The 15,883-nt window shown below is 43.6% G+C and overlaps 1 pseudogene across 1 annotated transcript in view; it reads left to right on the plus strand.

Annotated features, from left to right (window-relative positions):
• The first annotated feature begins 6,898 nt into the window (after positions 1 to 6,898).
• The window catches only part of LOC309817775 (centrosomal protein of 78 kDa-like), a 29,860-nt pseudogene continuing 20,875 nt past the window's right edge, over positions 6,899 to 15,883 (plus strand). The window contains exons 1-6 of the transcript in view: positions 6,899 to 7,015; positions 7,059 to 7,318; positions 10,662 to 10,834; positions 10,926 to 10,997; positions 12,046 to 12,149; positions 14,193 to 14,367. The product of the transcript in view is annotated as a centrosomal protein of 78 kDa-like (transcript). The remainder of the gene's footprint in view (positions 7,016 to 7,058; positions 7,319 to 10,661; positions 10,835 to 10,925; positions 10,998 to 12,045; positions 12,150 to 14,192; positions 14,368 to 15,883) is intronic.

The following is a 15,883-nucleotide window of genomic DNA, read 5'->3' on the forward strand; positions in this document are numbered from 1 at the left end:
CCTGCTCCTCTTTACCCCAGCACCCCATTTATGGCTTAGGCCGGCACTGGTGCTTCACCAGGCAGCACCTCTAACACCAAAGCTATGGACACCACACCTCCTTCCCAGGCTGTCATTTTCCAGTCTACCCTGTCTCCAATAGAACCACTACCCATTTCACACCGCTGTTCCAAGTTCTGGGAACACACCACCCAGTGATAGCAATCCCTCAGCCCATGCCTCGACTCATTTACCTGCGACGTGAGCCAACAGATAGACCAACACTTCAAAGTTATGACAGAAAGTTGAGTAAGTTATACGCTTGGAATTTCATTTATTATTATTAACAAGCACAACTGTAGTGCTTAGACTATAACAAGTACTATTCTAAGGGCTTACCAAATATTAACTCACTTATTCCTCATAATGGCAACCCTAGAGGTAGGGAATATTCATAATGTTCACTTTTCTGGGGGAAACTGAGGCCCAGAGACGTTGAAGAGCTTGCCTAATGCCACACAGTAAGTAGGTCGCAAAACCCGGGATTAAAACTAGACCGTCTAGACTTTCATCACTTTGCTGTGTCACCGTACTATAAGTTGTGGTTAGGGAAGGAACTAAATTGACAAGACTCTGAACTAAAAGGAGAAGGGAGAAATGAGAAAATGAGTGATCCTAGAAACTAGAGTAGAGTTAGGCTCAGAAATTTCTGGTGATGAGACCCGGAAGAACAAGAACTTGGTTGGAATATTAACTTGGGGTAGTATCTGAATCCATGGAGAAATGGTTTTGTTTTCTGTAAAATTTAGAAACGTCAGTTGGATGAAGATTAATGAAGACAAAAGTAGAAAGGAAAAGAAAAAGGTGCCTTAAGGGAGACATAACCGCTTCCATCTACATACCCACAGGTGGGGTCCTGTGGGAAAGGATGGAGCTCTCTCTACCGGGTTGGTCACCAGGCTGAACAAGGAGAAACATGGCAACCATTGTACTGGTTTTGATGATCTCTCAAAACCAAGGCTTCAGTTTCCAAGAACGACCTACGGTAGCATAACTAGTGTGTGTCACACATGCCACTAAGTGTGTTTCCAGTCACACATTTTAATTGGAGAAATACTTCCTATGAGGTAGGCATCAGTTCCCTATGGCTGCTGTAACAAATGACTACAAATGTGCTTGCTTCTAACAAAACACACTTATTTTCTTATGGTTCTGGAAGACAGAGGTCCAAAACCAGTTTCCCTGGGCTGAAACCAGAAGTCGACAGGGCCATCCATCCTCCTTCTAGAGGCTCTAAGCAAGAATCTGTTTGTTTCCTCGCCAGCATTCCTTCACTTCTGGCCACATCAATGCAACCCCAACTTTGTCATCACATTCTCTTTGGAGTACAAATTCCCTCTGCCTCTCTCTTATGAGAACACCAGTGGTTATATTTGGGCCCATCCAGGTAGTCCAGGAGAATCTTCCCATCTGAGAACCATTACTTTCATCCCACTGGCAAAGTGCCTTCTGCCATTTAAGGTGACATTCACAGGTTCTGGAGAGTAGAATGTGGACATTTGGGGGCAATGGTATTATTCAGTCTACTACAAGGTAGATACTATTATCTTTCTCAGATGTAGGAAATGACGTTTAGGGAAGTAGTTTGTCTCAGGTCTACAATTTCCAGAGAAGAGACTTAAATTCTGCCACTGACACTTTAGGACACATCCTAAACAACTTGAATCTGTGTCCTTAACTACTGCATAATCCTTGGTTAAGAGTCACACTTAGGTATCAAGACCCAATTGAATACAACACAAGTACTGTCTCCTCTTTCACTATGTTTGCCTGGTGTACTGATGAATCTTGCCCAGAGCAGAAGAGTTCAGAAAATTGTTATGCAGGTTTACGAAGAGAAAGCATTTACTGTTTGATGTGCCCGGAGTAACGGAAGGCTTTTTCAAATAAAATATGCCACCAAATAGTCAAGTGTCACAACAGAGGTAACCCCGTGGGAGTCGCGAGGAGACTAAAATTATCTCCAGTTGTGCAGGAGAGAAAAGTTTCACTGAAGGCAGGTGTAGTTCAGCCAAGCCCTACCGCACAGAAGTAGGAATGTGGGTATGTACGAATGGGAAACACTTTAATGCAGAATGGATGAGAAATATGCATTCGACCTATTCTAAAACAACTGGCTTATTAACTCAGTAAATCGATTTAGTCAGTCAAACTAGCTTTAGCTGATTACTTATCCAGGGAATAGCTGTTTAGAGTAATTTTTGTCATAGAACAGTAAATAAAATGGTTGAACTATAGCTTTAGGCTTGCTAAGTGAAATAGATTGCTCTAGATGATTTTCAAGTGACTTACTTGGTAGTACTCACGAAATTGGGGGTTAACAATTGCTTAAGAAAACAAAGAGAATTGATTTTAAATAAAGTACTTACTGTGTGAACTATCTGTTCAGTAGCTCATGTTAAATGGATGTTTATAATCCCCATTGGACAACCAACTACTTTTTTGCAAATGGCAATGTGAATTGCTCTCGCATAAACTATAGCAATGACCACCTATCTAATTTGTTGTCCAAACCAGAAATCTTCTAACAATACTGGTGTCCTAATAAAAATAAGCACGAAGGGAACACACACTGGGTGTCTCCCGTGTGCCTGTGCATGCATCTATATCTCACTGAAGCCCCATAACAGCCCCCAAGAGAGGGACTCTGAGTGTCCCCATGCTGCTTGTGGAGAAACAGGCACAGGAAGGTTCAATAGTCTATCTACCTAATATCACACAGAGGGTGGGAGAGCCCGTTTTTAAACCACCTGCCTCCAATTCCAGGTGCCAGGAGCCAGACTCAGCCTACAGCTCTCTTCTGCTCGCCTGGAGGTGAAACAAGGTGTCATGATTAGTCAAATCCCGGTCTTCACTCATCAAGGTAGCTTGAACACCTGCACGTCCTCCAAGTAGCATGTAGCATAAGCAATAAGATGTTTGCCCCGTGATCGTCCAGGAACTTGGAATCAGCTGTGCCTGGTTAGGCTGAGCTGGTTTAGAGTGGAGAGGACCACCGATCTTCCACCTGGGCAAGTGCCTTTTGACCTCCTGCCATCAGAGGGCCAAAACTCCAGCCTGAGAATGTGCTGAGGCCTGTAGCCTAGTTATGCCAGCTCAGAACAATGATGAGCACACGTTTTTCCAATCACCTTTCCTCATGCTCCCCATGCCTCATACTGCCCTGCTTCTTTATTCTTTATCCCACAGATACCCAAAGCCCCTTGCCTTTGGGGAGGCGGATTTGAGACCTATTGTCACGTCACGTCCTCGCTTGGCTGCCCTGTGAATAAAGCTCCTCTTTGCTGCAAACCTCAGCATTTCAGTGTTTTGGCTTGCTGCGCCTCAGACAGAATGGTTGGGAGCAGTGGTACAGGACCCTTGCATGTGAGGGAAGCTGGTTCCTAGTAGTCACATTGCGGATGTTTTCTCCTCTCGGGGTGGGGGTGGGGCAGACATCCTGCTCTTCCGGAAAGGGAGAAACACAGGTGCCAAACCCTTGCCCTCAGCGTCACCGTCACCTAGGAGCTTGTTAGAAGCCCAGAATCCAGGCCCCACCCAGAACTACTGAATACCAGCCTGCATTTAACAAGATCCCCAAGAGAGGCATACCCATATTAAAGTTGGAGAGGCACCAAGCTGTCACCGTCTTCTCCGCAGCTAATGAAAACGAAGCAAAGATTCATCCCGAGCCGACTCTGCCTCAGTCACCTGGATATCCCATGAGCTCATTTAATCCTCCCCAGAACCTGCAAATGAGACTGAGGGTCAGAGTGGTCTAGCACCCAAGGTTCCATAAGAGAACATGACCAAGGCCCCTGAGCACAGCATGGCACCACCGCAGCCCAAACCGTGGGCCTGGAGGGTAGGCCAGGCTCCCCACGCAGAGTTCACACCATTCGATAGATGTCCACAGCAGACCACAAGGCAATATGACAAGTAAGTTCTGATTGTGGAATCTCTGAATTTTGAGATTTGAAGAAAAAAATCTGTTTTCGGGGGATGGTTACAACAGTTCTACCAAGGAGTAAAGAGAGGGCATCTCAAGGCTCCTTCTGGACTAAGAATTGAATGCCTACTTATTGAGAAATGCTCCGTGCATTTGCTCAGCCCTACGCCAAGATGAAGTTCTCTGTGCCCTAGAAGCTTAGGTTCTAAAAAGGCCACAGAAATGGGTGAGACCTAAAACATGCCAGAACAATGCAACGGCCTTAATCAGACTGTCTTTGCTTTGCCTTGCTTACAAGTCACTGACTTTAAACTGAATATGGTGTCATGTCTTTATGTTTCTTGAAGCTTTTTTTTTTTCAAAAGATCATATAAAGATTTTCTTCCATGGTAAGACTTTTATATTGTATTTTTCTTAAACTGGACTGTGGTTCATTTACCCTCCATCAGATGATTGCTTATAACTCACCTTGCTTTATTAAGAATACCACTAGAGGCTTCTATGTCCCTACTAAAAAAAATACATTTTCAGGCCCATTCAAACCAATGAAAATCCAAGTTTTCAGAGCACAAGAGAATGAAAATTCTCTCGCTCCATGTCTTTTACTACTTTTAATCTGTTTACAGACCCTATGTGTGTCAGATGAAAGGTACTGTCGTGGGAATTGACATCATTAACAGCATTCCATACAGGTAAGAGTTGATCCAATTTGTCAAAAAGTTGGACCCATTTACTGCCTCTATGACATCTCTAGGGTGTGAAAGAAAAAAAAGAGGCCTGTACAATACATACAAACAGGGAAACCTTATAAATAATGTATGGGGAGCAATGTAATGTCGGTAACGGAACTACTCATTTCGACAAAGACAACACTGTCACCAAGTGGCCCCTCACCAAAACTGACTGGGAATTTTTATGGGTCACCAAATCAGAGGTGGAGATTTATAGGAACCTGAGATGTTTGAAAAATGGTTTTGGACGTCCTCCTCGAGGAAGGCAACAAGCGCCATCCCAAATTGCAAAAATGGCTCCAGGTTGACTCCTTGTGTCCTCACTCTTTGTAATGTAACATTCCAACTTCTCCCATCAAGAGGCAGACTTGATTTCCCCACCCTTAAAGTTAGGTGACTTGCCATGGCCAATAGAAGGCAGCAGAAACGATGGTGTTCCAGCTCAGAACTAGGTCCCACGATGCTTCTACTCTCCCTCTCGGAGCCCTGCTACCCCCATGAGCACAAGCCCCAGTTACTAGCTGGGACATAAGAGGCATGTGGCCCTGTCAGTCCCCCGGCCCGGCTACAGCCAGCCCACAGCTGACCCCACAGGGGTAGCAGCAATTCCAGCCATGATAAGCAGGGTTGTGAGGAAGAATTAAGTGCATAAGCGTATGCTATAATTTATAAACCACTCTGTCAACCTACGACATTATTTTTCAAAAGCATTTTTGTTATTTTGAATCCCTGCGTGGACATATTGAAAACAGCACTCCAATGATTGCTGGAGAGCAAAGGATGCAACCTGAAATTGAGAGTAAAATATATTAGTTTATCCAGATTCACATATTTGTATAAATTACTAGAAAATCATCTGAAGAAAAACAGACCCCAAAGAAAATACAGTCCAGGGTCAGCTGGGGAGTGGCTGTGTTTGGGAAAGTGGTCACACCAGGGACTCTTCAACAGGAATGGTAATGTTTCACTTCACACGCTGGCTGGAGGACGGAGGAGTGTCTGCGATGTTATAATGTGAGCACGTTGCATGTAAAAGCCACTGCTGACCACATCTAGGGGATCTGATGCGTGGGAGCTGGTAGTGGGTGGAGGCATCCAGAAGGTGGTGGTAGAAGAGGAACGTTGTACGCGTAACGCCTAAGGCCTGACCAGAGGACGACCACTGTTCTAGAAACTGGACACAAATCCAACTTCTACGGCCAATCTTGGAAGACAAACTGAGGCATATTTAAAGTTTTAACACTTTATGTGAGCAAAAATAGATTCAATTCAGGCACCACAAAGCGGAAGAGGTGAGGAGCACTCCAGCCACAGGAGCTGCAGAGATGTTTATTTTAAAAGGGCAGAAGCAGAGCAAGGAAATGACTGATTTGCTATGGCTTTAACGCCTAGCTGGTGGTTTGTGACTGGTTGTCCTCAGCGGTTTTCGTCACCCTGAGGCGTTGACAGGCTTAGATTTTGGTTGGTTTACGTAGGCAGCCGCATCACTAGAGCCACCGCGGTCTAACGGCCTCCTTGCAGGGTTAATTTACTGACACCAATCGTCTGAGTCCTTCCTCTCACTCAGTCACTTCACTTCCTACGCCTCAGTTTCTCCTCTGTAAAGTGGATATTCAGTAGTAAATTCTCGGAGTTGTCAGTACAAATAAATAAACAAAGTGATTATTAGTAACCACGATCATGTCCTGAATGCACGGAACACGTCACCGTTTGCCAACCACCGTGTCAAGTCAGCAGAAACTACAGAAATTAAGGGCTCTCCGCAGAAATTCACACACCCGCGCACCAGGTAACGGACCACAGGCAAACGTTCACTCAGCCTTTCCTGTGTCCCTCACGAAGTGCACACTCTCTCCTGGGCGGCGCGAGCACAGACACTTAGTGGGAGTTTACTTTTAAAATGCGCTGATACAATCATGTCTCACTTTTGTTTGGATCAGTCAGCAAACGCGTTTTCGAAACCCCAAATTCTCCACACCGCCTACCTTTCGCGCCGTCCTAGTCTCGAAGCTTCCACCACTGCTCCTCAAGCCGGGTCCCCTTGGGAGACGGGGCTGCGTGCTGGCGCACAGGGCGTGCGCTGACGTCCTCGAGCCCCGCCCCCAAGGTCCCGCCCGGAAGTTTAAACCGCCGCGCCGCGTCTCGCGGGGCGTTGAGGCCGGCGCCAACAGCCGGCGATGCGGGGTCACGGGGTCGTGGCATGGAGGGGGCCGGCGTAGCTGGGGCCCGTGGCCCTGCGTCTTCCGCCTGCTACGTGGGTCCTGCCCACGCTGCGGCGCCGCAGCCGCCGGGCGGTGGGCGCCCGAGGGACCGGGAGGCGAGCAGGGACCGCCAGGCGGCTGTGGGCATCGTGTCCGCAGCCAGCGTCCCCGAGGCCACGCTCCGGCCATGATCACTCGGTGAAGCTGCGCCGCGACAGCGTGGCCGACTTCTGGCGCTGTGAGGAGCTGTGTGCGCTGCAGGACTCGCTGCCTCTGCCCGCCGGTCGCGCTTCCCTGCGGGAGGGCTGCTGGACTTCAACGCCGACCGCCTCCGTGGGGTTGACTGGACGCCGCTCATGAGCACCCTCTGCCCGTGATCTGTATCCAGAGTTTCTTCCAGCCACGGCTTGGCGAGACAGGTTTGTAGTTCCCGCTTCCAGGGGCCCTCATGTGGGCGCTGAGAAGCGGGGTTTTAGATGGTGCAAGGTGGAGGGTGGGCACTAGAACCGGTGCCCAGTGCCCGGGTGTGCGTGCACTAGACGGGGCGTGCGGCTTAGGACCCCTGCCAGCTCGGTGACCCCGGCCGAGTGCTTTAAGGCTTCTGGGTCTCAGTGTTCTCATCTGTAGCATGGGCTTAACAGGACCCACTCTCTGTGGAGGTTACAAGGTCTCACTCTGTTAATGCTTGTAGACTCTACAATGTAGAACACTTAGCACAGTTTGGAGCGTCGTTAATGGTTGCACAGATGTTACCTGGTGTGTTGAATGACTTTGCCTGGTACAGACCAAAGCGATTAGGAAATTGATATATCCCAGCTTCATTTCCTTTCCATTCAAACAGGGCTCAGGAAAAAGAAATTTTTTTCAATAGTATCCTATAGTGGAAAGAGCACCAGTGTGAAGGCAGCTTAGGGTTTGAATTCCAGGGCTTATGCTCTCTGTGGCCTGGGCAGGTTTCTTTTGCGCTACAATCCCCACACTTGTAAAATGACATTAAAAACCACTCTTTCTGTGGGTTCTTAGAATTAATTAAACAGGTTATGTGTGTAAAGTATCCTGGTACTTGAATGAGTTGTCGGAACCAAGGGCTGCTGGAGACGACGCTTCTGCCCTAGGTAAGCTCCCCTTATACTGGGTGGCAAGTAAACACAAGCACAGTAGTCAGTGTTCTGGAAGAAGTGAGTTCTGGTGCTACAAAGCATAGAATCTCTTTTTTCTTTAATTTAATTTTTATTTTATATTGGAGTATCGTTGATTTACAATATTGTGTTAGTTTCAGGTGTACAGCAAAGTGATTCAGTTATACATATATCCATTCCTTTTCAGATTCTTTTCCCGTACAGTTTGTTACAGGATACGGAGTAGAGTTCCCTGTGCTATGCAGTAGGTCCTTGTTGATTATCTATTTTATATATAGTCGTGTGTATATGTTATTCCCAAACTCCTAATGTATCCCTCCCCGCCATCTTTCCCCTTTGCAGAGCACAGAATCTTGGAAGGGAAAGTTCAGGGTAGGCTCTTGGAGGAGGTGCCATCCTTTCTAAGGATATGTAGAAGCTCCTGGGGTGGCAGGAGGGAGCAGTGTGTGTCAAAGTTTGAGAAATATAAAAAAATATGGCAAAACTCAGGTACAGGACTGGAACTCAGGGTTTGGGAAAGCAATGAGAGTTGATACTGGAAACCTAGTGGGGCCCCACAGAAAGGGGCCTTGTTTGTCATGTCAGAAGTTTGGATGTTTATCCTGAAGGCTGTGGGAAACACCAAAGAACAGTGAAATGGAATTCTGGTTTAGAGGCTCACTGGGACCTCCATGTGGAAGGCAGTTGATTGGGTGCAGCGTGAATTGTAATCAAAGGGTCCCACTTAAGTTATAAAAGGTGGGACTGGATTTTGCAGATCTGAGAGAGAATGGGTGAGGCCTGGTGACCAGTTAGAAAAGGGAGGGCAGCAAGTGTGGGTGACAGTTTACAGGTGCATCTTTTTGTGAGATACAGAGCACAGTAGCGAGGGATTGGAGGTGGGGAGAGGATCTTACTTGATCTTCAGTGCTTTAGAGGGGCCTGGTAGAGGGGCCAGGTCTGGGCCCAAGATACAGATCTGGGCTTTCTGGAAGGACAGGTGTTTGAAGGCATGGGAGAGACTTAGGTTATCCACAAGAATATCCAAAGAGTCATAGGTCTGAGAGTTTTTTAAGTGGGTATATTTGAGGATGTTTATAAGCTGAGAGAAAGTAGCTAGCAGAGGAAGGGTGTGAAGATCTAGGAAAGGAAATGATTGTTCGTTTGTTTTCGAAAAGCTGAATACTTATCGTGTGCCTGGCCCTTTACTAGGATCTGGGGTTCACACCATCTGTTCTCTCTCCTGCAAAGACAGTTCAGTTCATCCCCTGGTGAACAGAAGTCAGATTATTCTTTGCATCCCATTCAGGTGTAAGAACTGTTCTGTACCTCTGAAGGGACTTTACTTAAGCAGAGTAATAAGTTAGAAATCAAAAGAAATTAGAGCTGGAAGGGACCTTAAAGGCCACTGTACTTAATTTTGCCACATATTTTACATTGAATGTAACAAAAATTTATTGTTGAGCCCATTCTCTTCAGAGTTCCTTCACTGAACTTCCTTTATGTCTTGCATCCAGTGGGGCTAGCTTGTAGATTTTGGCCTCCTCTTAAATTTGCTTCTTCATCCATATTACATTTTGCCCAGACTATGGCAGAAACTCCTGGGTGGTTTCGCAGCTCCTGGGCTCAGCTCCTCTAAGTTCATCTGCCTACTCGGGTTGAGTGATCTTGTAACATAAAAAGCTATGCTTAAAATAATGCTGCTAATGGCTTGCCCACACATAGTTAGTGCATACTAGCCACGCAGCGTTTGCCCTGCCTAGAGGCGTGTAGTCTGAACTGTGCTGGGCCAAGCCTCATGGGGCTCTTTTTTTTTTTTTTGCGGTACGCGGGCCTCTCACTGTTGTGACCTCTCCAGTTGCGGAGCATAGGCTCCGCACGCACAGGCTCCGCAGCCATGGCTCACGGACCTAGCCGCTCCGTGGCATGTGGGATCTTCCCGGACCGGGGCACGAACCCGTGTCCCCTGCATCGGCAGGCGGACTCTCAACCACTGCGCCACCAGGGAAGCCCCGTCATGGCGTTCTTTGGCCCTGAGGAAGGGGAACTTTTTGGGATCACTTCCTTTGTCTAATTGGTCCTTCAGCAGCGGGGCGCCTTTTTCTAATCAGCGGAGGCACCCTTACTCAGCTAGTGGTAGTCCCAGGCCTCGTCACCTGTGGGATAAAAGCCATGCTCTCTCCCAGGCTTGCTTCTGCCAGCATCTCTATTTTCCTTTGTGTCTCTTCTCACACTTGGACCCCTGGCCTTTAGTCGTCCCCACCTGAAGTATTTACAGTGCCCAGCAGGAGTCAGGCTTGAGTGTCTTTTCACAGATGTTCCCTCTGCAGTTAATGCACCTCCTACTCCAACTCTGCATAGCCTCATCTTTCTAGATTCTACTTCAGGGTTCTCATGAAGCTGTCACTTAGATATAACTTTTTGCCTCCATAGGCACCTCTGTGCATAAAGGTTATGTTTATTTATCTCATGTGACTGAAATTTTGAGTTTATACATCTTCCTCCTTAATGAAGGCTTTAAGGGCAGGAGTCGTTTCTAATCCTTAGCACAGAGCAGATGCTTTTTTTCTTTTTATTTAGGTGCTTTTTAATGATGATAAAATGTATGGTTTAAACCACTCATTTTACAATATTTTTGCTTTAGGTTGTGACAGAAATGAAGTTTACAGAAGTCGTGTTCCTGCGATAAGAAATAAAGATGTGACCTTCCAGTTGTGTAAAGCTCATGAAGGCTGTGTAAGTGCATCGGGTGCGCTAAGGAACCTGGAGCTAAGTGGGCTAGTTCTGAGAGAGAGAGACTTAACTATGTTAACAAAAGTAAGCCTTCATTGTGTCCTGCCAACCTTTGATAGTTGCTTTTGGGGCAAACTAAAGCAATAAAATTTTAAACTGTTCCTCCCCATTAAAGGGATTGAATATTTGGCCACTTTGGTGAACCTGTGTCTTGCGAATTGTCCAGTTGGAGACGGAGGTTTCGAAAGTGAGTTTCAGTCTTGTTTAAGTCTCTTCCCATCGGACTGGTCTCGTGATTTCCTACACACCATGTCTGTCTACCTTTTCTTGGTGTTGTGCATGCGTGGATTGTCTCCTGTACCTGCTCAAACCTTGGTCCATTCTCATTTGTACCATGGAAGTTTGTCATGCTGGATACTGTCAGAATTAATCTTACTTAAGTTCGTGTTAAGCCACAAACCACACGTTTTGTATATTTCCTGTTTTTTGTGTTTCTTTATATTTTTATGGTTTCTCTTCAAGAAATATTATGGGACGGGAAATAGCAAGATGTAAAGAGCAAAAAAGTCATCATTCTCTTTAAATTGTTAGAACATCTATCTGCAATCATAATTTTAATGCACTGTGGTATGTGTTCAAATAGGAAATATATGTAACGTCCCGTAGGAGCAGCAAACTCAGTGGTGTTGGTGAGGGTGTATGATGGACCTAATCACAAAGCAGGTGATTCTTGATTGGGGTCCTGAAACATTAGTGTACGTTCCCTGTGTCCATTAGTGGTCTGAAGGGGTAAGGAAGCCTGCCTTTCAATTTGAGGAAACAGAGGGTTTGAGGTCCTCCCTCTTCTATTGCTCTAGTATACTGCATAGCAGCTAATAAAATACTGGGTTTATAGTTGACATTTAAATCGCTGATTGATCATCAAGGTTGGCATGTATCATTGGAACTGAAAATCGGAAGAGTCTTATGCTCTTTAGGTTTTTCTTTTTTTTCCTTTGTCTCAAAAGTATGTAGTACTTTACTGAGTGGTTGGTAAGAAAGTTTGCAGTATCCAGTGTATTCAGTTTTAGTACTAAATAGAATTAAACTGTTGCTGTAAACTGGAATAACTTTGTTACTGACAAGCTTTAGAATGCATCAGTTCATCAATTACCTGTTTGGGAAGATTGTAGTTAATGATTTTAAGAATGTGGCTGTAAACCTCCAATTGACTCAAGAAAAGCAAATAAGTCAAGATTGACAAACGTATAGGCTCTTCATCTTACTGTGTGTGTGGGTTTTTTTTTTCCTTTTAGTTATTTGGCAAGGTGTAAAGAACTCTATCACTCTTAAGACAGTAAACTTCACAGGGTATAATCTGACATGGCAGGGAGCAGATTACGTGGCCAGGATCTTAAAGGTGATTTTATGTTTAAACTTTCATGAAAACATATGTGATTGAAGCACATTAATACATTGACACAGATGGCAGTTAATTTTTGTCTTTTGATACCTGTGAGTGCATCTTTCATTTTGTTGAAAGAATAAGACCAGTTTTCAGTTTGGGATTCTACCATTTAGTAAAGATAGTCCACTTAATTTTAGAAATAGGAGATTTAATATATAATACATAATAATACTTCTATGTATTTTTAGTTACTGAAAACATTGATTGTGATGCTATGAAGAAACTATTATAGTTTATAATAGTCTTCAAGATTTAATTTAGTCTTCAAGACTAAATTATAGTCTTCAAGATTTAAATGAATCAAGTGTCTATTAGCTGCTGTAGTTTATAAACTAATAAACATCACTACATCGGCAACTTGTAAATACAGTTTTTAAACTAATGCCTTAACAACTTTACAGTGGTTATAATTACTGTATTGAGGCCTAAGTTATTTAATAATTTGACATGAAGTCTTTTTAATAGTTTGGTGGTGCAGATCAGGGATAGGTAAACTATGGCTGGTGGGCCAGATCCGGCCCGTCGCCTGATTTTGTAAAGATTTTGTAAAGTTTTTTGGAACATAGTGGAACCCATTGTTTACATGGTAGCTATGGCTACTTTCAGCCTACGCCAGTGGGGTTGAGTAGTTGCAACAGAAACTGTATAGCCCACAAAGCTGGAAATGTTTAAATTTAGATTTTAGAAATTGAAAAATTCTTTGAGCCTATACAGGGCAAGTCCATTGACCCCTTGGGTAGAGAACAGTCAAGAACTTGGGTGCCGAAGCCAAATGGTCTAGGTTCAAATTCCCTTTCTCCCTTTTCATAGCTAGTGACCATGGACAAATCACTTAACGTCTATGCCTCGTTGTGAGGTTTAAATGAACTCATTTGTATAAATAGTGCTTGGCACATACTAAGCACTGTGTAAGTGATTGCTGTTATTTCTGCTTGGAGCTTTTATAAGCCATTGTTAATAGGAAAATGACACTAATGATTTTGCTTTTAGAGTGTCAAAGGCACTTTGAGTCTTTTATGTTTTCAAGAATGTAACAAGACTTTTTTGATTTAAAGTCAGTGTTCCCTGTTACGAAAATTGATTTTATGAATATAAAGAATTGAATGTCTTTAAGACAAGACTTGTGGTTAAATGTCAAACCATTATCTTCCCAAGGCACATCAAACTGGCTGTGCATAGTCCAGGCCTCTGAAGTTTGTGTCCACACCCTAGGTAGCATGTAAGATCCATTTTGTAAATATAGTTTTAAAAATAATGCCTGGGACTTCCCTGGCGGTCCAGCAGTTAACACTCTGTGCTCCCAATGCAGGGGGCCTGTGTTCGATCCCTGCTCAAGGAACTAGATCCCACATGCAATAATTAAAAGATCCGGCAGGCCGCAACTAAAGACCCGGCACAGCCAAACAAAGAAACAAATAAATAAATAAATACTTTTTAAAAATAAATAAAATTCAATAATGCCTTAGGAGTTAGGAAAAGAAAATATTAGAACCTATTTAGCTTTGTATCATTTAAAAATATCTGTGTTGTTTATAATGTACCTAAATTATATGTATAGAACTTTGTGTATATAATTTGTTAAAAAATAAGATGCATATTAAAAAGTTTTCTTATGGGTTGCCCAGTCAGGTGTTTGGAGACCATTGGAGGACAGAATGATGAAATTTAGAGCCTCAGCAATGATAGAATTTAGAATCAATTCCCTGACTTAGAAGATAAGGAAAATAATTCTTAGACTGTAATTGAGTTATCCAACTTTACATAACTGTTCAAAAACAGGTCATCCAGTGGCTGGAATCTAATCACTGACCGACTAGAATGTGGGTCACTGGACTCGTAAAGCAGAACTGACTGTTTAATTTCTCAGCTTGATTCTCCTGGCACATATGCGTGATACGTGTGTGTGTAAATCTCTGACATAATGAGCCATGCTCAGTAGGCACATCCTGTTTCCTTATTGAAGCATCTTAATTTCGTCCCATTAAATCTTTGAAGTATCAGACTACCAGAAGGCATGAAGAAACCTGGGCTGAGAGTCTTCGTTCCAGGAGACCTGATCTTGACTGTATGCCTGGTTTGAGGCGCATCGCTCTGAACTGCAACAAGCTCATTGGTGACCTGGGTGCTCGTGCTTTTGCAGAATCTCTTAGTGAGGATTTATGGCTTGGAGGTAAATTCTTAAATTGAAAATACTGAATTTTTAATGTAATATATGCTTAGCTTTTGGCATGATACTGTTGTGATAGGACTTTTTTTAAGGCCTCATTTTTCTGATAGCTTTTATGTTGCTTTTAAACTTTCTCTAAGAGTTACATATATTCTTTACAGAAAATACAGAGTAACAAGAGAAAAATTACCTATAAATTTAACACCCAGACATAATCACTGTTCATTTTGGTGTATATATTCTCAGTCTTTTTATTGTTTTCTATAAATATATTTGTACACTTAGGGATTACAAAAATAGAATTGTAGTATACTTGCTATTTCATATTCCTGCTTTTTTCATTTAATGAGGTATCATGTAGTGTTCCATCATATTGATGTCCTATAATCAGTTCTTTGCAATTAGATTGAGACAGTTTGCTTTTCCATGTCAGAAACAATGTGAATACGTTGTATATACATCTCTGTGTCCATCGGGCTTACTTCTGTAGAATAAGGTACTACAAGTGGAATGACTAAGTGTGACATATTTTTAAGACTTTTCATACACATTGCCAAATTACCACCCAGAAAGGCTATGCCAATTTGTAGTCCACCCCAAGAGTGGATGTGAATGAAGCCTGCCTCTCACAAACACTGGCTGGTAGCACTTTTAAAAAACTGTAAGACTACAAAAATGAGTACCTCTCCCTTTTTTATGCAAGTGGGATTACTCCAAATTTTATAACTTTTTTCAGTTAATTCAGTATGACCATCTTAGCAAGTCAGTAAATTTGCATCTTTTTCTTTTTTTTGTGGTACGCGGGCCTCTCACTGTTGTGGCCTCTCCCGTTGCGGAGCACAGGCTCCGGACGCGCAGGCTCAGCGGGAATGGCTCACGGGCCCAGCCGCTCCGCGGCATGTGGGATCTTCCTGGACCAGGGCACGAACCCGTGTCCCCTGCATCAACAGACGGACTCTCAACCAGTGCGCCACCAGGGAAGCCTTACTGCATCATTTTTTTTGTGACCCTTCAGTGTTCCATTATATGAATATGCCACAGTGCACATAGCTTATCCGATCTTGTATAAAAGGTATGTCCAGTTTTTCAGTTACAAAAAGTACTCTGATATATATCCTTACCTATATCTCTGACTATTTCTTTTGGATCAAAAGGATATAGACATTTTAAAGACTTCTCTTACAGAATCTTGGCTTAATCTGATAGGAGAATAACCACATTTTGTTTTATTTTGTATTCATTTGATTTACTGGTGAGTTTTACTGGCTGTTTGTATTCATTTGGCTAGTTGGTTAATTACACCGGACGTCCCTTCTTCTGTAGTGACAGTTTGTAAGGGTTGTATCATATGCTGTTAGATCCATATGTCTGACTTGCTATTTCTGTATGTCATGGGGTGTTGAAAGACTCTAGTTATTTTAATGTAATGGTCCACTCAACACTTAAATGACTCATGATAGTTTCCTTTCATGTAATATTTTTAAATACCTGTGCTTTTGCGATGATCCCTTTTGATTAA

This window comes from Grampus griseus, assembly GCF_964374135.1.
Source record: "Grampus griseus genome assembly, contig: HAP1_SCAFFOLD_76, whole genome shotgun sequence".
Classification (NCBI taxonomy): domain Eukaryota; kingdom Metazoa; phylum Chordata; class Mammalia; order Artiodactyla; family Delphinidae; genus Grampus; species Grampus griseus.